The following is a 25210-nucleotide window of genomic DNA, read 5'->3' as shown; positions in this document are numbered from 1 at the left end:
AATACAAACTTTAATAGAATTATGAACTTTTACAAGACAAATTCAAGGATGTGGGCGGACCTAGGGAACAAAAGAAGCCCACTTGATTATTGGAACTGTCTGGGTGTGAGGACTGAGTTAACCTGTCTGGACATCCTTGAATTTATCTTGTAAATGTTCATAATTTGGAAATTTTCCTCCACAAGAGACATTACCATCACAATATCACCCAGAGATAGCTCCCCATCAACATGGGTCTGGACAAACCATTTCAGCATATACATCACAAAGAAGCCCAATCCAGCCTGTATGCGAAAGACTAAGCACAAAAGGACATTGCAATTACCAAAGTAATATTTCCATCAGAAAACAGTTTTTCGAAGATCAACCCACCCAAGACATATCAACTTTAACGAGCCTGACAAAATATTACAAAAAAGAACCAAGCCCGCCAAAATTATACAAAGGATTGTGAACAGATTGGGTGGCAAGATTATGTGATATATGTAGCACTCAAATCACTGACTCCACACAGTCTGGTGTTGTAGTAACTGCTGTGACCTTGGTCCTTTATTGTGTAACTCCAGAGTGCCCCTCAGGTGTGGTGGGCAGCCTTTTATACTCTGTCCCGCAGGTACTTTCGGGTCTCCCAGCACAGTGCCCCTTGTGGCGCACCATTGTAACTATACATTTAATGTACCTGGACAATAAATAACATCTCACTCCCCCCCCCAGTTCCAAAAGCAAATTGCCTTGTTCAGCCTGGTTGATTTGTGAGTGTGAGTCCATGACCATCCACTTCCCTCTCTCCGCCCCCCCCCCCCCGCCATGTAGAGATTATGCTTGCATCACACATTACATGGGTGATGCAAGTACACAAACATAATCTCCAGAAATCAGGTACACATAAACAGTACATTTGTATGATACATATAGATGCCTTTGCGGCTTGTCTGCAGCCGCTGAACAATTGCATAAATCACTTAAAATCAGAAATCGCATTAATCCATTAGTCATGTTAGTCACAGATTCATTAACTCTTTTAACTGTGCATTGTGATATTAACTCTTTTCACCAATCATATCAATCATTTTAATCACAGTAATCATTTTAGCATCAAAATATTAACTCTTGTCATAAATCACGTCATCATACAAATCACAGTAATCATTTTGACTCACTCTTGCCCTTACAAATGTCTCTTTGTGGGGACTGCCAACGGTGTAAGGCCCCTTTAAGATTCCCGGGTACATTTCCCTTTTAAGACGCCATTTTGTTTTCCCCACGAGGTTTCTTCTGGGCGCCGCCATTTTAGGTGCTCTGCTGGTGCCTGCCTGCCTCTCTCTGCAGAACTCTGCTGCCACGCTCTGAACGCACCCGGGAGCCGCAACACACCGGCCCCTGCACCGCCGCATCCTCCGAAGCACCCCACGCAGCTGACTTTTTTGCCCGGGAGCCGCCCCACACACACACGTCCTCCGGAGCCGACCTCCTCACTGCCGCAGCCGATCCTGGACGAGCCCTGCTCCTCGGAGCACCGGCCCTCACGACGTCGCCGAGCGAGTCCCGCTCCCGAAACTGTCGATTCACCGCTCCTCCCGCTGCAAGCCCCGCGAACGGCCGCCTCTGTCTGCGGGTCGACGGTGCCTGCTGGAGCAGCCCGTCAAAGCTCTTCTCTCTTCTCCAGGTCGGTCGGCGCTGCTGCTGGTTCCAGCGCCTCTTTCTCACTCTCAGACTTTGCAGGGGAGAGCCGACGGCCGCCGCTGCTCTGCCCAACCCCAGACACGCTTCCTTCGCTGCCATCCCATCTGAAAGTGGAGGCCTGCTCTGCCTGTGAACACGGGGGACAGCGGCCTGTGGAGGAATAGAAACATAGAAACATAGAAACATAGAAAATAGGTGCAGGAGTAGGCCATTCGGCCCTTCTAACCTGCACCGCCATTCAATGAGTTCATGGCTGAACATTAAACTTCAGTACCCCATTCCTGCTTTCTCGCCATACCCCTTGATCCCCCTAGTAGTAAGGACCTCATCTAACTCCTTTTTGAATATATTTAGTGAATTGGCCTCAACAACTTTCTGTGGTAGAGAATTCCACAGGTTCACCACTCTCTGGGTGAAGAAGTTCCTCCGCATCTCGGTCCTAAATGGCTTACCCCTTATCCTTAGACTGTGACCTCTGGTTCTGGACTTCCCCAACATTGGGAACATTCTTCCTGCATCTAACCTGTCTAACCCCGTCAGAATTTTAAATGTTTCTATGAGGTCCCCTCTCATTCTTCTGAACTCCAGTGAATACAAGCCCAGTTGATCCAGTCTTTCTTGATAGGTCAGTCCCACCATCCCGGGAATCAGTCTGGTGAACCTTCGCTGCACTCCCTCAATAGCAAGAATGTCCTTCCTCAGGTTAGGAGACCAAAACTGTACACAATACTCCAGGTGTGGCCTCACCAATGCCCTGTACAACTGTAGCAACACCTCCCTGCCCCTGTACTCAAATCCCCTTGCTATGAAGGCCAACATGCCATTTGCTTTCTTAACCGCCTGCTGCACCTGCATGCCAACCTTCAATGACTGATGTACCATGACACCCAGGTCTCTTTGCACCTCCCCTTTTCCTAATCTGTCACCATTCAGATAATAGTCTGTCTCTCTGTTTTTACCACCAAAGTGGATAACCTCACATTTATCCACATTATACTTCATCTGCCATGCATTTGCCCACTCACCTAACCTATCCAAGTCGCTCTGCAGCCTCACAGCATCCTCCTCGCAGCTCACACTGCCACCCAACTTAGTGTCATCCGCAAATTTGGAGATACTACATTTAATCCCCTCATCTAAATCATTAATGTACAGTGTAAACAGCTGGGGCCCCAGCACAGAAACTTGTGGTACCCCACTAGTCACTGCCTGCCATTCTGAAAAGTACCCATTTACTCCTACTCTTTGCTTCCTGTCTGACAACCAGTTCTCAATCCATGTCAGTACACTACCCCCAATCCCATGTGCTCTAACTTTGCACATCAATCTCTTGTGTGGGACCTTGTCGAATGCCTTCTGAAAGTCCAAATATACCACATCAACTGGTTCTCCCTTATCCACTCTACTGGAAACATCCTCAAAAAATTCCAGAAGATTTGTCAAGCATGATTTCCCTTTCACAAATCCATGCTGACTTGGACCTATCATGTCACCTCTTTCCAGATGCACTGCTATGACATCCTTAATAATTGATTCCATCATTTTACCCACTACCGATGTCAGGCTGACCGGTCTATAATTCCCTGTTTTCTCTCTCCCTCCTTTTTTAAAAAGTGGGGTTACATTGGCTACCCTCCACTCCATAGGAACTGATCCAGAGTCAATGGAATGTTGGAAAATGACTGTCAACGCATCCACTATTTCCAAGGCCACCTCCTTAAGTACTCTGGGATGCAGTCCATCAGGCCCTGGGGATTTATCGGCCTTCAATCCCATCAATTTCCCCAACACAATTTCCCGGCTAATAAGGATTTCCCTCAGTTCCTCCTCCTTACTAGACCCCCCGACCCCTTTTATAACCGGAAGGTTGTTCGTGTCCTCCTTCGTGAATACCGAACCAAAGTACTTGTTCAATTGGTCCGCCATTTCTTTGTTCCCCGTTATGACTTCCCCTGATTCTGACTGCAGTGGACCTATGTTTGTCTTTACTAACCTTTTTCTCTTTACATATCTATAGAAACTTTTGCAATCCGTCTTAATGTTCCCTGCAAGCTTCTTCTCATACTCCATTTTCCCTGCCCTAATCAAACCCTTTGTCCTCCTCTGCTGAGTTCTTCCCAGCTCCCACGGACCTTCCCCATCCATCTCCTGCCGAGAAGCGTCGGCCCATCGCCTTCAATGATCCACAAAGGTAAACCGTGCGTCTCGCCACCGTGAGATACCTGCAATCCACTCTGCCGAGAACAGGTATCAGTTCCTTGGTGTAGGGCGCAGCTTCGCCGTGACTGGGACCAGCTTGGGTCGTGCAGCTGGGTTAATCCACAATTTATCAAAAGTTTCCTGACTCATCAGCGACTGACCCGAGCCTGTGTCCACTTCCACACTCACTGGGATTCCGTTAATCTTGACTTCCATAATCATGGGGCCAAATCGTCGGTACACGTATACAGTCCAAACGTATCATCTTCTTCTACCTGGGGCTGGGATGCCCGTCGAGCCAAACTGCAATGCTCCTCGCTGGATAGCAGATCATCTACCATCTCCTCAGCCACACGGTGATTCGTGATTCTTTTGCACATACGCTGAAGGTGGCCTTTTGTGTGGCAGGTATTGCATGTATACTCCGCAAACCTGCACCGTTGAGCCCCATGGCTTCCTCCGCAGCGCCAGCATGGTGCTACTCGATTAGCCCCCCTCGGCAGACTCTGAGTTCCAGGACCTGAGGTCCATGCTCTCTGCCCTGGGCAGAGCCACATTCTGCCATTTTGTCCGTGACGGGTGCTATCCTGTGAATAGTACCTGCCGGGTTCGAGAACGTGTGGATCATCTGCTTGGTGCTGCAAGTCGAGGTCATAAATGCCCGGCTGATGGTGATGGCTTGCTGCAGGCTGACTGTAGGTTCAGTAGATAGCAGCTTGTGAAGGAGACCCTCATGGCCAATCCCCATAACAAAGACGTCTCGCAACGCCTCGTTAAGGTGTGTGCCAAAATTGCACGGCGCCGCAAGTCTCCTGATGTCCGCAGCATATTTGGTGACATCCTGGCCCTCGGGTCTGCAGTGGTGGTAGAATTTGTGCCTGGCCGTGAGGATGCTCTCCTTCGGTTTCAGTTGGTTACGAATGAGTTCAATCAGCTGCTCATATGACTTGTCCTTGGCACTCGCGGGTGCCAGCAAATCCCTGACGAGACGGTAAACCTCATCACAACTGGACAGCAATATCGCCTTACGCTTCTCTATCAGTGCGTTTGTGTCCTCTGTCAGGTCGTTTGCTATAAAATAGTACTCGAGCCTTTCTGTAAAGGCATCCCAGTCATTACCCTCTGTGAAATCCTTTAGCATGCCCAAAGTAGCCATGGTTGCGTGAAGAGTTCTTCCGTGTCCTCGTCGCCAATTTGTGATGTATGCAGCACCCAAATCACTGACTCCACACAGTCTGGTGTTGTAGTAACTGCTGCGACCTTAGTCCTTTATTGTGTAACTCCAGAGTGCCCCTCAGGTGTGGTGGGCAGCCTTTTATACTCTGTCTCACAGGTACTTTCAGGTCTCCCACCACAGTGCCCCTTGTGGCACACCATTGTAACTATACATTTAATGTACATGGACAATACATAACAGATTAGAACACTGAAATCGTATAACTGGCCACTGTTTTCAACAGAGGTTAGAGAGAGAGAGGGAGGAGAGAGAGGAGAGAGAGAGGAGAGAGAGGGGAGAGACTCTCCAGCCTCGAAGTCTTGAAGTCCTGAAGGAAGGAAGAACATCACCATCTACCATTAACTATCAAAAGGATTGGTAAGCATAAGTTCCTGCCTGCCCTGGAATCTAACCTAGCTAGAATTAGGTATTGGGAGGTGGAAGGTATAATTTTACTGCAACCCCCTTTTGAATGTGTAGTGTATGGTACTTTATTAGAGTGATTATAAGTTTGACCTTGTACCTTTCCTTGTATTGCTCTTTATTAGAGTGATTGTAAGTTTGGCCATGTATTTTCTTACGAGAGTAATAAGCCTGTATTACTTTGACTGTAATAAAACTAAAGTTCCTCGCATCAAACCAGCGTCCTCTGCACTTTTGTCACATCCCCCAAATAAATCCAGGATACAGAACCCAAGGGAGAGGGAGCGATTTGAAACCACTCAAGTTGGTCAGAAGAGAACCTGACCCCCTCATAGAGACCACACACACCCGCCCCTTACATGTCACATGCAGGACAAAATGTAACTACAGCTGGTCCTTCAACTGATGGGGAGCAAGTTCTCTGAAGAAACTTTGGCAATATAACTGTTAATGGAGAACTTCAGGTTACCTTCTATTTAGCTAACAAACCCTTCCCTAATTTACATCAAAAATGCTTTTATTATCATTACACCAGTAAAAACAATTTGCATTATAATTTTCTGTTGAAGTCTGAGGGTAAACTCCAAACCCAGTTAGTTTGTGGTAGGTATCTATAACGTAGATAGAGGTCACGTGTAAGGCAAAGAAGATTGCGGTGATATGATGTGATGAAACATGGGTTGTTCTCCTTGGAGCAGAGAAGATTGAGAGGAGATTTGATAGAGGTGTTCAAAATCATGAGGAGTCTGGACAGGGTAGATAGAGAGAAACTGTTGCCATTGGCAGAAGGGTCGAGAACCAGAGGACACAGATTTAAGGTGATTGGCAAAAGAACCAAAGGTGACATTAGAAATTTTTTTTTTACCCAGCGAGTGGTTAGGATCTGGAATACACTGCCTGGAAGGGTGGTGGAGGCAGACTCAATCACGGCTTTCGAAAGGGAGTTGAATAAGTACCTGCAGGAAATAAAATTGCAGGGCTACGGGGAAAGTGTGGGGGAGTGTGGGACTAGCTGAAGTGCTCTTGCAGAGAGCTGGCACGGGCTCGACAAGCAGAATAGCTTCTTTCCGTGCTGTAACCATTCGATGATTCTAATCTATGAAATGGGCAGGTGTAACATCAGGGGCTGATACAGTCTACCTGTGCAGAGATTTGAAACATAGAGTGACCTAAACCCGAGAGCAGAGAAGGCGCATACAGAGAGCAAGATCAGTAAAACCATATTATTCCAACCGTGTTGGGCATTAAGACAATTGAGCTTTTGATTCGAAAAAGGTGGCTAAAGAAAAACTTCGACAGTAGAAGCAGGAAAAACACTGACGAGGAAATCAAAAGACCATCCTAGACTTGCTCCAAGACTTCAGTAGATAATCCTGCAATTGTTCCACACCAACCAGCCCCTGGGTTTGCAGCTGATCGAATGATTATTACTGCCTTCTGTAGTCATAAATAGATACAATCATAGCAATCTTTATAAAGTCTAAAATAATCTCAGATATTAATAAGCTTCTTCTGGCAAAATCCTCAGTCAAAAATATCCCAAATCCATGATCAGGTGAGTAACAGAGTAAACTCTCTCACATGCCTGCTCAGATGAGTGCAAAAATCCAACCCGAAGCCACTGCTTGTAAAGATGAGGGCGATAGGGATACAAAAGGTGACCTGTCTGACCGAGAAGATTCAGATCTGAGCACCGCCTGGGGCATTGTGCTGCTGACACCCAGTGGTTGGGCCCTTTACAGGATCTTCTCTGGATTACACGATATGAACCATTCAGTCTACTACAGCAGACCGATTCGGAATTGAGAATAAAAATATTTCAAGTTAGTTTTTCAAGAAAAAATATCGTAGGCTGGGCACAAAGTTAAATTCACATGTTAACACCTTGGAAAGGGTTCAGAGGAGATTTACAAGAATGATACCAGGGATGATGGACTTCAGTTTCGTGGCGAGACTAGAGGAACTGGGATTGTTGTCCTTAGAGAAGAGAAGATTCAGGGCAGATTTAATAAAGGTGTTCAAAATTATGAAGGATTTTATCGAGTAAATAAGGACAAACTGTTTCCACAGGCGAGAAGATCGGTAACCGTGGACACAGATTTAAGATAATTGCAAGGGTTCGTATGGCAAATGAAGACCTTTGAGCAGACAGAACATGCGGTCATGCAACATCTGTGGAGAGAAAAACAGAGTTTACGTCTCAAGTTGACATGCTGCCTGACCAACTGAGTATTTCCAGCATTTTATGCTGTCATTTCACATTTACAGCATCTGCTTGCAGATGGAAGAGGAAGATGCAGAAGAGGAGGAATCAGGCAGAAGGATGCATGCCAGACAGCCCCTTTGTCGCCGAGATATCCGGGATGGGATCCTTTTCCCGGGGTCCCACTGGCTGGGCAGGCTTCCTCTACTTGTTGACCCACTGGCTGGGTAGGCTGTATTTCTTGGGTGTGTGAAATGAGGAAGGTACAGGGGTGGAGTTGTGCTGATGGGAGGGTGGGAAAGCAAGAGGTGCAAGCCAGAAGGAGGATAAGTTACGAGGATACTTGCATCTTGTATCCTTTCAGCCCCGCTGCTGGCCAAGGGCTCAACCATGCCCCTGCCAAGAAGGGCCTGCACTGTCTCCTCCAAGAGGGTGAGGTGCAGTCAGGAATGGGAAATGTGTCTTGTCATTGGTGTAGATTGTTGGTAATGAGTGATTGGGGGTTGTGCATTGAGCAGTGTGTGACGCTAATGGTGCAGTTGATAGAAGATGGCTTTTGAAGATACATTCACTGACCGTGACTAGTGATCTGAGGTCGTGAAGCTTCTTTGGGCACTGGAGCCAGATAGTGGGGGCGACACTGCTGGCAGTGATGGCCTGAGTAATATTCTTTCTGGAGGGCCTCCTGGCCCCTGTGGTAGTGGGCCTGTCTTGCAGTGTTGACCTCCTGCACAAAGCCGGAGTGCTGCGTGGGAGACCCTGGGTGCCCCTTCCCTGGCTTGCTGAGTCATTTGTCTTAGTGCTGAGGTAGTTTTCCTCTTTTTTGTCGTTAGGAAAGTAATTCAGCTTTCGTCAGAACAGAGGCCCTTTCAGATGATATATCTAGAATGATTAATGATTTGTTCTATGGAGACCAGCCCAGGGCACACCAATTGAATTATTGTAACTATTATAATGATTATATATTGACTTCTCTCCTCCTGGGTGGGCATCTTCCAATGCAGAAGGATTATTGTGGGTACATGCTGTGTGTAAATTGACCGCCGTGACTTCACTTCAGTACTTCATTGGCTGTAAAGCACTTTGGGACATCCTAAGGCCATCAAAGGCATTTTATAAATGTAAGTTTTCTTTCTTGTTACTTTAGTGTATTTCTTTAAGTCAGAGATCTTGCTGAGAGCTTCCAACCAGTTTTGGCCAATTCCAAAGCATTGCAATTCGCTCTTGTTCTTGCAGGTCAGCTGTCTCGTTTCTGCTGCTTAGAGCGGTAAATATATATAATTACAACTAACATCTTATCTGATGTGTGAATGTGTTACTAATGTTAGCTTGAAGTGCAAGAGATCGGTGGGAGGGGGGGGGGGGGGAGAAATTGGCCTCCTTTGTGCCCCGGGGGGGGGCGATAACGAGGCGTTACCATCTCTACGACCGGGCGCAGCGAGAGTACCGACGCTCGCGAACTCACCTTGCAGGCTAGCGACGGGGGTAATCCCGAACACCACATCTCCTGTGCCCCGGAGATCGTGACGTCATCCAGAGCGCAGCGCCCCAGATGCAAACTTTGGTTCCGCCCCCCTGTAGCACCGGCAGCTTTCAGGTAGGACGGCTGCTTGGAGAGCGGTATTTCAAGGGATCGCCGGTGAAAAATCGATTTGGAACTCTCTGTGCATTTATTTTTTTTGCTTTTCTTCTGCCGCGATTGATCAGCCCTGTGCTCTGTTAGACTGCTTGGGGCTGATTGTCACTGATCGCCATCGATGAACAGGGACATCAATTTATTGCAGAGCCTGCAGCAATGGCCCTTCCCTTCATGGGAGGGAAGAAGCCTCCATTCCCGGCAGCGCTGCACCACTACCGCCCCTCCTGCCTGGTTTAGCGCTCCAAGGGAAGTGGTGGTGCTTCATTTACTGCTCCACTACCTCCTGGAGCGCTGAGCCGCAGGGTTGTGTCCGCTGGAATTGGGTAGTGCCCGGCGATATGTTTGTGCTCCCGCAAAAGTTATCGCCCCAAATGGGGTGCTACCCAATTTCTAGTGTTAACAAGTGAGCTGCAAATGTACATAGTTAACACTGCACAACTATATAGAGCATCTTTAAGTCCACTGTGACAAAGTTCTGGCACAAGTACTTAAAAATACATGTGTAATCTCATCTAAAACTGCAACGAAGATAATAACATAAAATACAATTAGCACTGAGTCCCATGGTGCAGTTATAGCAGATGATTAGATGATGAGAGCGTCACATTACAATTTGGAGCCACAGCCACCTGAGTTATACTGTGAGTCATATTGTAATGGTCACATTGTAATGGTCAGGAGCGAACTCTGTATTGTTGGATTACACAGATGTGCAGAGCTCTGGTCCTGAATGGTAAATTTGAAATATTTTTGGCTGGCCAGCGGCAGTGCCTGCTTTCTCGAGATATTTAAAAGGATCAGGCGAGTGCAGTGGAGGGCGACGTTTTTAAACTCAGCTGGACACAGAACTGGACTTTTATTTTGTCTGGTGTCAAGCTAGAGTAATGTAAGATGGTCTGGCACAGTCGATCTTAGCCTCCCAAGCTGGCCAAATTCTCTGTAGCAGATAAATGCCTTGAATATGCCCATTTGATGCTCTGTAAGTGCCGCCCGAAGGGATTTATTGGTAAAGCATACTCTGTGTTAAGCTTATCCAGAACAGTGCTGCTCACTCCGCAGCAGTCTAATGCTGTCTGTCCATCCATCTGTTACTTTCTGCCTAGGGCAGGTCCCAACTTAAGTCCCACACATGAGATTCTTGAGTCACTTACTAGGGAAGCGTAGCTCAGGTGCTTTCCCAATGCCTTCCTCATGGATTTTACCTTTTCCAAGATGGGCTGTGACCAAGGTTAAAGAGCGCCACCTACCCCTTCCAATTGCAGGGGAAGGGGTGCGGGTGGTCACTCGACTCATCAGACACAAGAACCTCGCTGGACGTGAACCCAGTATTCAGAGCCAGTCATCATCATCATAGGCGGTCCACTCGAACGAGGATGACTTGCTTCCACATGAGTTCATAGATGTTTCAATGAAGGACCCGATATTCCAGTCCTGAACGCCCATTGAAGGAGTGGAAGACGCCTGTGAGTGGATTTTTTAACGTGTGGTGACCGTTGCACACCAGCCACCACACGGGCTTGACAGAGCTAGGCCTTTATCCAGTGGCAAGGGTTAACCAGGACGACTGGAGACCTGCTATGCTGCATGGACCTAGTGCGCACACATATCGCAGTGTGGGCTGGCCCATGCTGCCCCTGAGCCCTCGGCTCTTCTGGGCCCCGTAACCTCATTCACCGCTCCTCCGCCACAAACACCTGCCGCTCCTCCGCCATGGAGTGGAGCCTGAACCCGACCTTTCTGACTCGAAGCTAGTGGCCACTCTGTCTGGAAGTGAGTATCCCACTTGATGTCAACCCAGTATTTAGAGACATATTCTAGTCTCCTCTCACCGGGGCAGTCGGAAGTGGGGCTCAAACCCTTCTGACTCGGGCAGGAATGTTGCCATTAACCCTAAGGCTCACTCTGCAGTGATTACGTATCTCACATTTAATCCCAGAAATGCTATAAGGACAATTGGACTGATGAACTAAGAGGATGAAATTCTATTCGTGTGCATCGATGGTGTAGCTGTGCGCACACAGAGCGCAGAAGGCATGTTTCAGGATCTTCCAATGGGCATGTACTGGGGGCGCAGAAGGCTTGCAATGCTCCCATTTTCGTTCATTTGGGGAGGTGTCCTTGCTGCTCCGGGAATTCCAATTGAAAAGTTGGTACAAAGCACACTCCTGCTGGAGCACGGCAACTGGAAGGAGTTTGAAAACTGTCCGTACTGAGCTTTTGGTGAGAAGCGTCCTTGTTTGTGTGCCAATCAGCCAGAAACACAGTGCCAATAACTGGATCCATAAATGAGGACATTGTGCAAAATATACCACAACAAATGATGTAGCACAGCTGGAACTTCAACCCCTCGATCGTTTCTAGATTAAGCAGCTTGCATTACCAGGAGGATCTACATATTTTTTGTGCCATGACATCTATTCTTGTGCCTTGATGCTGAAGGCATCAAAATGGGTAAAACATGTGCAAATTCCTCTTCATGCTCCTGTCCCTTGCAATTTTATGCTGCCATTGATGACTGTGGGCAAAAGGAGTGCGATTTTAATAAAGAGAAAGGGCTATAATTCAAAGGAAAATCTACTTTTAAACTGTTACTCCGCACTCCTTGAATAGATGATTAATTTTTTGTTCGTGGCGGCTATTTCCAATAGAATGTTCCAGTCATGTTCGCAGCTGCTCAGTAACACAACTCATCAATAAGTAGAATAGATTATCATCATCAACACATTGCCAGCGGGCAGTCACAGTGACTCTCTTCAATGGCTTTGATGTGTATGCTACATGGTAAATGACTGGGCAGATATTTGGAAGACTTAATATTACTGACTGCAGAGTGAATGCAGCTAAAACACTAGTAGGAGGGACTAGAGTAGTTCGGTTTTGACAGTTCCTTTACAAAAAATGTTATGCCTGCAACTTTTCCTATCAATTTTAATATAAAATAGAGCAACCTTAAAGCTCAAGACATTTGTACACCATTTCTTTGCATCAATAAGACATCTTTCAGAAAAGATATTTAGTCTCTCTTAAAGGCGGTTATATTGGCACTTCTGTGTCCCCCGTGAAGTGGTTTCTTCTTCTCAACAATAGAGATAGGTAGGGGCGAGGCCATGAACAATTTATACAGGACAATAAGAATCTTAAAGTTGAAACATTTGGGGACAAAAAGTCATTGTTGGAAGATTTGCATTTATATAGCGCCTTTCATGCCGACCAGATGTCCCAGAACGCTTTACAGACAATGAAGTACTTTTGAAATGTAGTCACTTTTGTAATGTGGGAAACGCGGCAGCCAATTTGCACTTAGCAAACTCCCACAAACAACAAGGTGATAATGACTAGTTAATCTGTTCTTGCTATGTTGATTGAGGGATAAATATTGGCAGGATACCTCGATAACTCCTGTGCTCGTGATCAAAATGGTGCCAGGGGATCTTTTACATCTACCTGAAAGAGAGCAGACGGGACCTCGTTGATTACATTGTCAATATAACTCTGAAGCCAGGTCCAGTCTGCACCCTTTGATACTTTACATCACATGGAGTGGAATTAACTATTTGAGTTCTCATCACTGCATTCTGTGTGGCTGGAATCTATGGCTACTGGCTCCACAAGATCCTTAGTCAGACACTCATTTACTTCTTACACTCCCAGGTCAGGTACAGCACGGGTTAGATACAGAGTAAAGCTCCCTCTACACTGTCCCATCAAACACTCCCAGGGCAGGTACAGGGGGTTAGATACAGAGTAAAGCTCCTTCTACACTGTCCCATCAAACACTCCCAGGGCAGATACAGGGGGTTAGATACAGAGTAAAGCTCCCTCTACACTTCTTTCTATCTATGTGGACCAGTCCTGAGGATTGCAGATGGTGGTATAGAACCAACTAATGGTAAGCTGAGCTCCTACAACGAAGACTACATGAAGAGCAGGGAGAAGTATGAAGAAGCCCAGAATACGATTGTTAAAGAAATCATTAATATCTCTGCAGGATATGCGGAACCTCAACAGACTTTAAATGATGTGATTTTCCTAAGACGAGCTCAGGGAGGACAGAAACCTCCTGTGCAGCAGAACTTGGAGTATAAGAGAACTTGGGTTGAGAAAGCGGATTGTTCTTTCTGCATTGTTGAGATAAAAAATTACCATCTAGGATTGAAGCTCAGCTCATCCGTATAAGGATATCCAGGTTGAGCTCTCTCCTGGCCACTGGATAATGATTAGCAGCTCACAGCACAACTCAGGCACTGCTGGCTGCTACAACAGACTGATGCTGCTAATTGCATTGTGAAGCGGTCATTCTCAGGCTAGTCGTGCACTATAACTTTACACAGCGATAGGGAGGTCAGGCCAAGAAGAATTTAAACACGAGAATGAGAATTTTAAATTTGAAGCACTTGGGAAGCACGAGTCATTGGAGATTGGTGAACAAAGGAGTGAGTGATGTGTGACTGGGACTGGGTGCAGGATAAAATGTGGAGCAGAGTTTAGGACTTATCAAAGTTCATGGAGAGTGGAGGACGGGAGGCTGGCCAGGAGAATATCGGAATAGTTGAGTCTGGAGTTGACCAAGGCGTGGAGGAGGGATTCAGTGGCAGATGATCGGAGGTAGGGCAGCTCATGTTACAGAGCTAGAAGTAGGCGATCTTTGTGATGGAGCGGATATGGGATCAGAAGCTCAGCTTGGGGTCAAATACGATGCCGAGGTTGAGAACCGTTTGATTCGACCTGAGGTATTGGCTGTGGTGGGGTATGGAGTCAGTAGCTAGGGTAAGGAGTTTGTTATGGGGGCCAAAGGCAATGGCTTTGATCATCTTCAATTTTAGCAGGAGGAAATTGCGGCAAACCCAAGATTAAATGTTAGAAAGTCTGATAATACAATGGCAGTGCAGGGGTTGGGATAGATGCTGGAAAGATAACGCTGGGTGTCCAGAGTACATGTGACAGCTGACTCCAGGTCTGCAGATGATGTCACAAAGGGATAGTAGGCAAATGAGGAAGAAGAGGGGGCCAATGATAGATCCTTGGAAAACTCTTGCGGTATAGTGAGGGTGAGCTGAGAAACTGTTGTTGGAAACGCTCTGGCTATGGTCGGACAGGTATGAGTGGAAAAAATGAAAGGGAATTCTCGCCAAGCTGGACAACGGAAGAGAGGCACTGGAGGGTGTGGTTGATTGTGTCAAAGGCTGCAAAGCGGTGAGGAGGGGGCGTGCAACACGGTCAGTCACAAGGAATGTCATTTGTGATTTTGCATAGGGCCCTTCTGGTGCTGTGTGGGTGGCTGATTGAAGAGATACAAATATGGAATTGTGGGAGAGATAGCATGGATTTGAGTGGTGAAAACATAGTCAAGGATTTTGAAAAGGGAATGGATGTTGGAAATAGGGCGATAGTTTGCAAGATACAGGGGGAGAGGAAACCAGTTGCAACTGTTACTAAAATTGTGAAAAATGTGGAACAGGTGTAAAGGAGCTCAGCTCCGAGAAATGAAATCTCTGTTTGAACTTGATTTGTGATAGTTATTTAATTTGTAACCTCCTGTTCTCTCAATTCCTGCATATCACAGAGCCAGTTTGTAGACCTGAAGAACAGGAGCAATTTCCAGAAGTATTCAATACCATTCAGGTGTCATAACCATAGACTGCTTCTGAAAATAACTTTAACAAGGACAGATGTATTTTAAAGTTGGCTTTGGTATTGGCTGGTAGCACGATGGGAGTGGGGGGGGACATCATACTCTGGTAGCAATGGCCAGGTTGCAGATTTCTGAGTTTCAGCAATTCTAACCCATCAAGCGATAGTTAACTTTGTACTTAAAGCTTTGCATACACAGACAGATATCCAGACAACAACATTGTCTACGAGAGAAATACAGTCGGCAGAAGCGGCACTTAATACTTGTACGTATTCTTGTCTTTTCTGAATCGATACGAGAAGTTGAGGTGCATCAACTGGACAACCAATGTGGACATCGGACTTAAATCACGAGCACGACCTTGGCCTACACTATTAAGGAGCAGAGATTCATTTCTTTTGACCTATTTCTGCCCAGCCCGTTCCCTTCACAGCTTTTTAAAATTTCCCCGGCTTTCTCAACAACCCATCTTCTCTTCCCGGCTTTAAAAAATGTTTTTAAGGACTTGTTTATTTGCAACAGTAAAATGCTCTGATTGGGTCCCCTTGATCAGAAGACCTGATTGCTGATTGGTCCCCTTGGAGGATAAGACACACCCGGCAGTTTCTCTGGAATGTGTAATTAGAACCACCCAGCCCACATAATCAGTGACTTTGCAAAGTGTAATTCGAGCCATTCTGACTGCTGACTCCAGACAGGAGAGAGCTCGCTCCCCCCAACCAAGTTCCTGCCCCATTCCCCAGCCCAAGTTCCTGACCTATATCCCCCCGCCCCGGCAGCACCATAGATGGGGCATTGTGCGCGGGCCACAGATTGTTAATAGATTTATTGGGTATGAAGTGAATAGTAACAGTGTTGTGAGTTCCGGATTTCATCTACTTCAATATTGGGGGGAAAATTGCGGTCGGAAGTGTCCTTTGGACCAACGCCTCCGACCCGAAAAATGTTTCTGAAAATACCTGGTGGTCACGGAGGCACCTCTGACTGCGGTCGGAGGCCTTCATTCGATGCACAGCGAACGGGGAAATGACTTTCCCAGATGGAGCGAAATGCTGGAGTCACGTGGACCTGGACCACCAATCACTAGGTAGTATTCTCATTGATAAAAATGGGATTCTGATGATGTAAATTCCTATTACTATCAATGAGAAAACCCTACTAAAGCAACACATCATAATAAATAAACCTCACATATTTAAAATTAATTGACATTAAATGTAAATAAATGTTTTAGAAAAACAAAATATTTTTGTAATTTTTTTTAATGTCTTTTAATACGGTTAAAAATAAACTTATCTGAATTGACAGGGTTTTTAACAAATTTGAATAATTACATTTAATTTTTATGTTATAAAACTCTTATGTTGGCAAAAGTAAGCTATGCACCTGCTTTTACCAAGCGTTAAAGTTTGAAGGACATTTGCTGAGCATCAGTTGGACAAATAGCCCAATCACTACTGCATGGATGTCCTTCTCCCGGGGATACATGCGATCTGCACAGAGAAATTTTGACAGATAGGAAAAGCCGGGTTTTGGTTCATGCGCATCGCGCCCCGAAAACCGGCTTTTAGCGAGGCATCGCCGGGTCCATGTACACTCCGTACGGACCCGGCGAGGCTGGGATTTTCAGTCCATTACTTGTCACGCATACACAGAGCTTTCCGAGAAATCAACCAGGTGCAGGGGAGGAGAGGGAGAACGTGGTGTGGGTGTAAAGCCCGCCAGTCCCTCTCGCTCTCTGCCCAGTCCCTCTCGCTCTCGCTCTCTCCCCGGTCCCTCTCGCTCTCGCTCTCTCCCCGGTCCATCTCGCTCTCGCTCTCTCCCCGGTCCCTCTCGCTCTCGCTCTCACTCTCTCCCCGGTCCATCTCGCTCTCGCTCCGGTCCCTCTCGCTCTCGCTTTCTCCCCGGTCCCTCTTGCTCTCGCGCTCTCGCTCTCTCCGCGGTCCCTCTCGCTCTCTCGCTCTCTCGCTCTCTCCCCGGTCCCTCTCGCTCTCGCGCTCTCGCTCTCTCCCCGGTCCCTCTCGTTCTCGCTCTCTCCCCGGTCCCTCTCCCCTCTCGCTCTCTCCCTGGTCCCTCTCGCTCTCGCTCTCTCCCCGGTGCCTCTCGCTCTCTCCCCGGTCCCTCTCCCCTCTCGCGCTCTCTCCCCGGTCCCTCTCGCACTCGCTCTCGCTCTCTCCCCGGTCCCACTCGCTCTCGCTCTCTCCCCGGTCCCACTCGCTCTCGCTCTCTCCCCGGTCCCTCTCGCTCTCGCTCTCTCCCCGGTCCCTCTCGCTCTCGCTCTCTCCCCGGTCCCTCTCGCTCTCGCTCTCTCCCCGGTCCCTCTCGCTCTCGCTCTCTCCCCGGTCCCTCTCGCTCTCGCTCTCGCTCTCTCCCCGGTCCCTCTCGCTCTCGCTTTCGCTCTCTCCCCGGTCCCACTCGCTCTCGCTCTCGCTCTCTCCCCGGTCCCTCTCGCTCTCGCTCTCGCTCTCTCCCCGGTCCCTCTCGCTCTCGCTCTCTCCCCGGTCCCTCTCGCTCTCGCTCTCTCCCCGGTCCCTCTCGCTCTCGCTCTCTCCCCGGTCGCTCTCGCTCTCGCTCTCTCCCCGGTCCCTCTCGCTCTCGCTCTCGCTCTCTCCCCGGTCCCTCTCGCTCTCGCTCTCGCTCTCTCCCCGGTCCCTCTCGCTCTCGCTCTCGCTCTCTCCCCGGTCCCTCTCGCTCTCGCTCTCTCCCCGGTCCCTCTCGCTCTCGCTCTCTCCCCGGTCCCTCTCGCTCTCGCTCTCTCCCCGGTCCCTCTCGCTCTCGCTCTCGCTCTCTCCCCGGTCCCTCTCGCTCTCGCTCTCGCTCTCTCCCCGGTCCCTCTCGCTCTCGCTCTCTCCCCGGTCCCTCTCGCTCTCGCTCTCTCCCCGGTCCCTCTCGCTCTCGCTCTCTCCCCGGTCCCTCTCGCTCTCGCTCTCTCCCCGGTCCCTCTCGCTCTCGCTCTCTCCCCGGTCCCTCTCGCTCTCGCTCTCTCCCCGGTCCCTCTCGCTCTCGCTCTCTCCCCGGTCCCTCTCGCTCTCGCTCTCTCCCCGGTCCCTCTCGCTCTCGCTCTCGCTCTCTCCCCGGTCCCTCTCGCTCTCGCTCTCGCTCTCTCCCCGGTCCCTCTCGCTCTCGCTCTCGCTCTCTCCCCGGTCCCTCTCGCTCTCGCTCTCGCTCTCTCCCCGGTCCCTCTCGCTCTCGCTCTCGCTCTCTCCCCGGTCCCTCTCGCTCTCGCTCTCGCTCTCTCCCCGGTCCCTCTCGCTCTCGCTCTCTCCCCGGTCCCTCTCGCTCTCGCTCTCTCCCCGGTCCCTCTCGCTCTCGCTCTCTCCCCGGTCCCTCTCGCTCTCGCTCTCTCCCCGGTCCCTCTCGCTCTCGCTCTCTCCCCGGTCCCTCTCGCTCTCGCTCTCTCCCCGGTCCCTCTCGCTCTCGCTCTCTCCCCGGTCCCTCTCGCTCTCGCTCTCTCCCCGGTCCCTCTCGCTCTCGCTCTCTCCCCGGTCCCTCTCGCTCTCGCTCTCTCCCCGGTCCCTCTCGCTCTCGCTCTCTCCCCGGTCCCTCTCGCTCTCTCCCCGGTCCCTCTCGCTCTCGCTCTCGCTCTCTCCCCGGTCCCTCTCGCTCTCGCTCTCTCCCCGGTCCCTCTCGCTCTCGCTCTCTCCCCGGTCCCTCTCGCTCTCGCTCTCTCCCCGGTCCCTCTCGCTCTCGCTCTCTCCCCGGTCCCTCTCGCTCTCGCTCTCTCCCCGGTCCCTCTCGCTCTCGCTCTCTCCCCGGTCCCTCTCGCTCTCGCTCTCTCCCCGGTCCCTCTCGCTCTCGCTCCGGTCCCTCTCGCTCTCGCTCTCGCTCTCTCCCCGGTCCCTCTCGCTCTCGCTCTCTCCCCGGTCCCTCTCGCTCTCTCCCCGGTCCCTCTTGCTCTCGCTCTCGCTCTCTCCCCGGTCCCGGTCCCTCTCGCTCTCGCTCTCTCCCCGGTCCCGGTCCCTCTCGCTCTCTCCCCGGTCCCTGTCCCTCTCGCTCTCGCTCTCTCCCCGGTCCCTCTCGCTCTCGATCTCTCCCCGGTCCCTCTCGCTCTCGCTCTCTCCCCGGTCCCTCTCGCTCTCGCTCTCTCCCCGGTCCCTCTCGCTCTCGCTCTCTCCCCGGTCCCTCTCGCTCTCGCTCTCTCCCCGGTCCCTCTCGCTCTCGCTCTCTCCCCGGTCCCTCTCGCTCTCGCTCTCTCCCCGGTCCCTCTCGCTCTCTCCCCGGTCCCTCTCGCTCTCGCTCTCTCCCCGGTCCCTCTCGCTCTCGCTCTCTCCCCGGTCCCTCTCGCTCTCGCTCTCTCCCCGGTCCCTCTCGCTCTCGCTCTCTCCCCGGTCCCTCTCGCTCTCGCTCTCTCCCCGGTCCCTCTCGCTCTCGCTCTCGCTCTCTCCCCGGTCCCTCTCGCTTTCGCTCTCGCTCTCTCCCCGGTCCCTCTCGCTCTCGCTCTCTCCCCGGTCGCTCTCGCTCTCGCTCTCTCCCCGGTCGCTCTCGCACTCGCTCTCTCCCCGGTCGCTCTCGCTCTCTCCCCGGTCCCTCTCGCTCTCGCTCTCTCCCCGGTCCCTCTCGCTCTCGCTCTCTCCCCGGTCCCTCTCGCTCTCGCTCTCTCCCCGGTCCCTCTCGCTCTCTCCCCGGTCCCTCTCGCTCTCGCGCTCTCGCTCTCTCCCCGGTCCCCTCTCGCTCTCGCGCTCCGTCTCTCTCCCCGGTCCCTCTCGCTCTCGCGCTCCGTCTCTCTCCCCGGTCCCTCTCGCTCTCGCGCTCCGTCTCTCTCCCCGGTCCCCTCTCGCTCTCTCCCCGGTCCCTCTCGCTCTCTCCCCGGCTCTCTCCCCGGTCCCCTCTCGCTCTCTCCCCGGTCCCCTCTCGCGCTCTCCCCGGTCCCCTCTCGCTCTCTCCCCGGTCCCTCTCGCTCTCTCCCCGGTCCCTCTCGCTCTCTCCCCGGTCCCTCTCGCTCTCGCTCTCTCCCCGGTCCCTCTCGCTCTCGCTCTCTCCCCGGTCCCTCTCGCTCTCGCTCTCTCCCCGGTCCCTCTCGCTCTCTCCCCGGTCCCTCTCGCTCTCGCTCTCGCTCTCTCCCCGGTCCCTCTCGCTCTCGCTCTCGCTCTCTCCCCGGTCCCTCTCGCTCTCGCTCTCTCCCCGGTCCCTCTCGCTCTCGCTCTCTCCCCGGTCCCTCTCGCTCTCGCTCTCTCCCCGGTCCCTCTCGCTCTCGCTCTCTCCCCGGTCCCTCTCGCTCTCGCTCTCTCCCCGGTCCCTCTCGCTCTCGCTCTCTCCCCGGTCCCTCTCGCTCTCGCTCTCTCCCCGGTCCCTCTCGCTCTCGCTCTCTCCCCGGTCCCTCTCGCTCTCGCTCTCTCCCCGGTCCCTCTCGCTCTCGCTCTCTCCCCGGTCCCTCTCGCTCTCGCTCTCTCCCCGGTCCCTCTCGCTCTCGCTCTCTCCCCGGTCCCTCTCGCTCTCGCTCTCTCCCCGGTCCCTCTCGCTCTCGCTCTCTCCCCGGTCCCTCTCGCTCTCGCTCTCTCCCCGGTCCCTCTCGCTCTCGCTCTCTCCCCGGTCCCTCTCGCTCTCGCTCTCTCCCCGGTCCCTCTCGCTCTCGCTCTCGCTCTCTCCCCGGTCCCTCTCGCTCTCGCTTTCGCTCTCTCCCCGGTCCCTCTCGCTCTCGCTCTCTCCCCGGTCCCTCTCGCTCTCGCTCTCGCTCTCTCCCCGGTCCCTCTCGCTCTCGCTCTCTCCCCGGTCCCTCTCGCTCTCGCTCTCTCCCCGGTCCCTCTCGCTCTCGCTCTCTCCCCGGTCCCTCTCGCTCTCGCTCTCTCCCCGGTCCCTCTCGCTCTCGCTCTCGCTCTCTCCCCGGTCCCTCTCGCTCTCGCTCTCGCTCTCTCCCCGGTCCCTCTCGCTCTCGCTCTCTCCCCGGTCCCTCTCGCTCTCGCTCTCTCCCCGGTCCCTCTCGCTCTCGCTCTCTCCCCGGTCCCTCTCGCTCTCGCTCTCTCCCCGGTCCCTCTTGCTCTCGCTCTCGCTCTCTCCCCGGTCCCGGTCCCTCTCGCTCTCGCTCTCTCCCCGGTCCCGGTCCCTCTCGCTCTCTCCCCGGTCCCTCTCGCTCTCGCTCTCTCCCCGGTCCCTCTCGCTCTCGATCTCTCCCCGGTCCCTCTCGCTCTCTCCCCGGTCCCTCTCGCTCTCGCTCTCTCCCCGGTCCCTCTCGCTCTCGCTCTCTCCCCGGTCCCTCTCGCTCTCTCCCCGGTCCCTCTCGCTCTCGCTCTCTCCCCGGTCCCTCTCGCTCTCGCTCTCTCCCCGGTCCCTCTCGCTCTCGCTCTCTCCCCGGTCCCTCTCGCTCTCGCTCTCTCCCCGGTCCCTCTCGCTCTCGCTCTCTCCCCGGTCCCTCTCGCTCTCGCTCTCTCCCCGGTCCCTCTCGCTCTCGCTCTCTCCCCGGTCCCTCTCGCTCTCGCTCTCTCCCCGGTCCCTCTCGCTCTCGCTCTCTCCCCGGTCCCTCTCGCTCTCGCTCTCTCCCCGGTCCCTCTCGCTCTCGCTCTCTCCCCGGTCCCTCTCGCTCTCGCTCTCTCCCCGGTCCCTCTCGCTCTCGCTCTCTCCCCGGTCCCTCTCGCTCTCGCCTCTCTCCCCGGTCCCTCTCGCTCTCGCTCTCTCCCCGGTCCCTCTCGCTCTCGCTCTCTCCCCGGTCCCTCTCGCTCTCGCTCTCTCCCCGGTCCCTCTCGCTCTCGCTCTCTCCCCGGTCCCTCTCGCTCTCGCTCTCTCCCCGGTCCCTCTCGCTCTCGCTCTCTCCCCGGTCCCTCTCGCTCTCGCTCTCTCCCCGGTCCCTCTCGCTCTCTCCCCGGTCCCTCTCGCTCTCGCTCTCTCCCCGGTCGCTCTCGCTCTCGCTCTCTCCCCGGTCGCTCTCGCTCTCGCTCTCTCCCCGGTCGCTCTCGCTCTCGCTCTCTCCCCGGTCCCTCTCGCTCTCGCTCTCTCCCCGGTCCCTCTCGCTCTCGCTCTCTCCCCGGTCCCTCTCGCTCTCGCTCTCTCCCCGGTCCCTCTCGCTCTCGCTCTCTCCCCGGTCCCTCTCGCTCTCGCTCTCTCCCCGGTCCCTCTCGCTCTCGCTCTCTCCCCGGTCCCTCTCGCTCTCGCTCTCTCCCCGGTCCCTCTCGCTCTCGCTCTCTCCCGGTCCCTCTCGCTCTCTCCCCGGTCCCTCTCGCTCTCGCGCTCTCGCTCTCTCCCCGGTCCCTCTCGCTCTCGCGCTCCGTCTCTCTCCCCGGTCCCTCTCGCTCTCGCGCTCCGTCTCTCTCCCCGGTCCCTCTCGCTCTCGCGCTCCGTCTCTCTCCCCGGTCCCCTCTCGCTCTCTCCCCGGTCCCTCTCGCTCTCTCCCCGGCTCTCTCCCCGGTCCCCTCTCGCTCTCTCCCCGGTCCCCTCTCGCGCTCTCCCCGGTCCCTCTCGCTCTCTCCCCGGTCCCTCTCGCTCTCTCCCCGGTCCCTCTCGCTCTCTCCCCGGTCCCTCTCGCTCTCTCCCCGGTCCCTCTCGCTCTCTCCCCGGTCCCTCTCGCTCTCTCCCCGGTCCCTCTCGCTCTCGCGCTCTCTCGCTCTCTCCCCGGTCCCTCTCGCTCTCGCGCTCTCGCTCTCTCGCTCTCTCCCCGGTCCCACTCGCTCTCTCCCCGGTCCCTCTCACTCTCTCGCTCTCTCGCTCTCTCCCCGGTCCCTCTCGCTCTCGCGCTCTCGCTCTCTCCCCGGTCCCTCTCGCTCTCGCTCTCGCTCTCTCGCTCTCTCCCCGGTCCCTCTCGCTCTCTCCCCGGTCCCTCTCGCTCTCGCGCTCTCGCTCTCTCGCTCTCTCCCCGGTCCCTCTCGCTCTCGCGCTCTCGCTCTCTCGCTCTCTCCCCGGTCCCTCTCGCTCTCGCGCTCTCGCTCTCTCGCTCTCTCCCCGGTCCCTCTCGCCATCGCGCTCTCGCTCTCTCCCCGGTCCCTCTCGCTCTCGCGCTCTCGCTCTCTCCCCGGTCCCTCTCGCTCTCTCCCCGGTCCCTCTCGCTCTCTCCCCGGTCCCTCTCGCTCTCTCCCCGGTCCCTCTCGCTCTCTCCCCGGTCCCTCTCGCTCTCTCCCCGGTCCCTCTCGCTCTCTCCCCGGTCCCTCTCGCTCTCTCCCCGGTCCCTCTCGCTCTCTCCCCGGTCCCTCTCGCTCTCTCCCCGGTCCCTCTCGCTCTCTCCCCGGTCCCTCTCGCTCTCTCCCCGGTCCCTCTCGCTCTCTCCCCGGTCCCTCTCGCTCTCTCCCCGGTCCCTCTCGCTCTCTCCCCGGTCCCTCTCGCTCTCTCCCCGGTCCCTCTCGCTCTCTCACCCGGTCCCTCTCGCTCTCTCACCGGTCCCTCTCGCTCTCTCACCGGTCCCTCTCGCTCTCTCACCGGTCCCTCTCGCTCTCTCACCGGTCCCTCTCGCTCTCTCACCGGTCCCTCTCGCTCTCGCTCTCTCACCGGTCCCTCTCGCTCTCGCTCTCCGGTCCCTCTCGCTCTCTCCCCGGTCCCTCTCGCTCTCGCTCTCTCCCCGGTCCCTCTCGCTCTCGCTCTCTCCCCGGTCCCTCTCGCTCTCGCTCTCTCCCCGGTCCCTCTCCCTCTCGCTCTCGCTCTCTCCCCGGTCCCTCTCGCTCTCGCTCTCTCCCCGGTCCCTCTCGCTCTCGCTCTCTCCCCGGTCCCTCTCGCTCTCGCTCTCGCTCTCGCTCTCTCCCCGGTCCCTCTCGCTCTCGCTCTCGCTCTCTCCCCGGTCCCTCTCGCTCTCGCTCTCTCCCCGGTCCCTCTCGCTCTCGCTCTCTCCCCGGTCCCTCTCGCTCTCGCTCTCGCTCTCTCCCCGGTCCCTCTCGCTCTCGCTCTCGCTCTCCCCGGTCCCTCTCGCTCTCGCTCTCTCCCCGGTCCCTCTCGCTCTCGCTCTCTCCCCGGTCCCTCTCGCTCTCGCTCTCTCCCCGGTCCCTCTCGCTCTCGCTCTCTCCCCGGTCCCTCTCGCTCTCGCTCTCTCCCCGGTCCCTCTCGCTCTCGCTCTCTCCCCGGTCCCTCTCGCTCTCGCTCTCTCCCCGGTCCCTCTCGCTCTCGCTCTCTCCCCGGTCCCTCTCGCTCTCGCTCTCTCCCCGGTCCCTCTCGCTCTCGCTCTCTCCCCGGTCCCTCTCGCTCTCGCTCTCTCCCCGGTCCCTCTCGCTCTCGCTCTCTCCCCGGTCCCTCTCGCTCTCGCTCTCTCCCCGGTCCCTCTCGCTCTCGCTCTCTCCCCGGTCCCTCTCGCTCTCGCTCTCTCCCCGGTCCCTCTCGCTCTCGCTCTCTCCCCGGTCCCTCTCGCTCTCGCTCTCTCCCCGGTCCCTCTCGCTCTCGCTCTCTCCCCGGTCCCTCTCGCTCTCGCTCTCTCCCCGGTCCCTCTCGCTCTCGCTCTCTCCCCGGTCCCTCTCGCTCTCGCTCTCTCCCCGGTCCCTCTCGCTCTCGCTCTCTCCCCGGTCCCTCTCGCTCTCGCTCTCTCCCCGGTCCCTCTCGCTCTCGCTCTCTCCCCGGTCCCTCTCGCTCTCGCTCTCTCCCCGGTCCCTCTCGCTCTCTCCCCGGTCCCTCTCGCTCTCTCCCCGGTCCCTCTCGCTCTCGCTCTCTCCCCGGTCCCTCTCGCTCTCGCTCTCTCCCCGGTCCCTCTCGCTCTCGCTCTCTCCCCGGTCCCTCTCCCTCTCGCTCTCGCTCTCTCCCCGGTCCCTCTCGCTCTCTCCCCGGTCCCTCTCGCTCTCTCCCCGGTCCCTCTTGCTCTCGCTCTCGCTCTCTCCCCGGTCCCGGTCCCTCTCGCTCTCGCTCTCTCCCCGGTCCCGGTCCCTCTCGCTCTCTCCCCGGTCCCTGTCCCTCTCGCTCTCGCTCTCTCCCCGGTCCCTCTCGCTCTCGCTCTCTCCCCGGTCCCTCTCGCTCTCGCTCTCTCCCCGGTCCCTCTCGCTCTCGCTCTCTCCCCGGTCCCTCTCGCTCTCGCTCTCTCCCCGGTCCCTCTCGCTCTCGCTCTCTCCCCGGTCCCTCTCGCTCTCGCTCTCTCCCCGGTCCCTCTCGCTCTCGCTCTCTCCCCGGTCCCTCTCGCTCTCGCTCTCTCCCCGGTCCCTCTCGCTCTCGCTCTCTCCCCGGTCCCTCTCGCTCTCGCTCTCTCCCCGGTCCCTCTCGCTCTCGCTCTCTCCCCGGTCCCTCTCGCTCTCGCTCTCTCCCCGGTCCCTCTCGCTCTCGCTCTCTCCCCGGTCCCTCTCGCTCTCGCTCTCTCCCCGGTCCCTCTCGCTCTCTGCTCTCTCCCCG

The sequence above is a fragment of the Pristiophorus japonicus genome, chromosome 12, assembly GCF_044704955.1.
Source record: "Pristiophorus japonicus isolate sPriJap1 chromosome 12, sPriJap1.hap1, whole genome shotgun sequence".
Lineage (NCBI taxonomy): Eukaryota > Metazoa > Chordata > Chondrichthyes > Pristiophoridae > Pristiophorus > Pristiophorus japonicus.
This window is presented reverse-complemented; position numbering follows the sequence as displayed.